The sequence below is a fragment of the Vigna radiata genome, unplaced genomic scaffold (genome assembly GCF_000741045.1).
Source record: "Vigna radiata var. radiata cultivar VC1973A unplaced genomic scaffold, Vradiata_ver6 scaffold_129, whole genome shotgun sequence".
Taxonomy (NCBI): domain Eukaryota; kingdom Viridiplantae; phylum Streptophyta; class Magnoliopsida; order Fabales; family Fabaceae; genus Vigna; species Vigna radiata.
Window position 1 is genome coordinate 932204 of NW_014543107.1, and position 2674 is coordinate 934877.

A 2674-nucleotide genomic window follows, 5' to 3' on the forward strand; every position below is an offset into this window, starting at 1 on the left:
TCCCTGAAAATAATAATGCAAATAATTAGCTCAGAAAATTCAAATTAATTAAAATTAGAATTTCCGGTCAAATTAAGCACATTTAGTAAAAACGGGAAAATACCGGACAATTAAACACAATTCCCTGATTAATTCTAGCACAATAAACTAAGTGAAGTCAAGAAAATATCGACTCATCAAAATAGACCACACTTAGTCTTTTGCACTCTTGGGCAAAACCAAGACGAAAAACAGGGAACAAATCAAAGGACATCAGGGAAGTGACACAGACTCAGCACACAGAAAACAACAAAGACTGACAAGGAAAGAAACAGAATTACACAATCCTCAAGAAATTTGGACAAAGAAAGGAAGTAGACAGTATCCAACACAAAATCAAGGAAACTAGATACTCAGAGAAATCATCCAAGTAATTCAAAGCATGACAAAACGACCAATCAGCTCAAGAGGTGAAACAAAAATGACAGAACCTCACAGATGCACATTATCAGTGTTTCTCTCAAGTGTCTAGGATAAACAATGTCAACTCAATGCACTCAAGAAAGCAAACACAAACAGACTTGGCAAGCCTCTAATATCAACACTCAAAACACATATGCATGTTCAAGTCAAAAGGTCTTTATGGATGTAATGGGGCCAAGGACAAGGGAGGATAAATATGGATGAGAAGCTACAAACCAAAAGGAATAGAGGAGCAATGGGGAACAAGTGAAAATACAATAAAATCACACCCAAACCCTCTAATTCAATCCTCTTCTTGACTCCATTATTCACAATTTTTTTTTTAATTTTTCTCATTTTTCTGTATTTTTTTCTCTTTTTTTTTTTCCATCTTGTCTCTTTTCTTTTTTCTCTTTTCAGAACACAACTCTAAGAGACAAGATACACAACATATTCTCAAAAACAAAAACAAGAAGAGGAACCAACTAGCCAATTCATCTGAATCCCCAAGGAGACCACACTTATTCCCAAAACAATTCCAAAGCTCCAAAATTCCCTAAGGCTAAGGTAATCATGGTTTTTTAGTTAGGGCTAGTGTGTGAGCTTGAAAACAAAGAAATGGGGAAAGCATAGGCTCAAAGGGGCTATCAAAGGATCAAAACAGGGTAGGCTCATTTGGCTAGAAAGGCTCAACAACAAAGCTGCCTTTATCACTTTCAAACATGCATATCAATCAAGAAACATCAAAAAGAGTCAAGCCAAGGCATATGTGCAAGCAATCAAGAGACATATCATACACAAGAAAGAATATCAAGTGGCTCAAATCTCACACAGGGTATTTCTGTCACAATCAAATCACCCTCTCAAACATCATAATCATCTTTCCAAGCAAAGAAAAGCAAGGATTTCCAACCAAATCAGAGTATCAATGAAGTGAAGGAAAAACTGACAACCTAAACAAAGTCCAAAAATCAAGAGAAACATGCAAAACTGTACACAAGACACAACAAAAACTACCTAGAAAACAAAAAATTTAATGCAGAAAACATAAACAAATCGCAGAAAAATCAAAGTCTCCCCCAATAGACCACACTTAAACTACACAGTGTCCTCAATGTGTCACAAGCATAAGATCACAATCATAACAATCAACAGATCATGGACAAGTGCAATAAAAGTAGGTATAGGGGGAGAGAAGGGAAAAGGAAACTCCCCTGGTCATGGTGGCAGTTGCCAAATTTGGACTTTTAGGGAGAAGTCTTCCACCACTGGATTCAGCAAAGAAGTCTTGAGGAGGAACTGCTTAAGTCTCCAAATTTGATCAAGCAGGGAGATGTCCTCCACAGCTGGATCTAAGAAGCAGTGATTGTTGATGAGCTGGTTCAGCTGATGTCTATTGATGTTAAAGCTCTTGTGTATGCTTGCACCTTTGTTTTCCACTGTGGGTGCTTGTTGGTCAAATTCATGTGTACCTCCTGCAACATGGTTAGTGCACTGTGGCTCCACAAAAATAACATGCAGGGGTATAACACCCAATCCTAGTGTAACAGGCTGAACCAATGATATACCCTCAGAACATGAATCAATTTCAGATATAGAAACAATATAAATCACAGGTTCAGATTCATGTTCAGTGCATGGAGAACAAACATTCAGATGTGATAACACAAGGTGGTTCTCATCATGCAAAGAGGGAGAATGAAAATCATGCTCAACAACCTCATAATCATCAACATACCTATCATCAACATAATCATCAACAACAGAATCAATCACAGGTATGTTTACCTCCACTTCCCTGGAAGTTGGTAGAGTAGTGGAAGGTGAAGTTGGTCTACCTATCTCAAAAGTGGTACTTATGTCAGCCTGGTCCTCAATTTCTTCATCAATCTTCTCAGGTGCAAGACTAGGGACATATGAGTGTAGGAAAGTAGATGGTGCAATAGTAGGCTCATGACTCTGCTCCTCATCCCCTATGCGGGTGACACTAACATCATCAGTAATCTAAACAGTCTGAATTGGAGGTCCCTCTAAAACACGAGACTGTTCCTCAATGGCCTGCCTGGCTATCTGCCTCCATAACTCATTCAATGTTGGCTCAGAAGAAGTAGAAGATTTGGAAGGTGGTCGAGCATATGCCTCTTGTTGTTCCCGTTTCCTCTGATTTTTTTGCTGTGGCTGCCTGTTATTGTAGATGTTGGTAGCATAAGCTTGAGGCTCATCATGAGATACA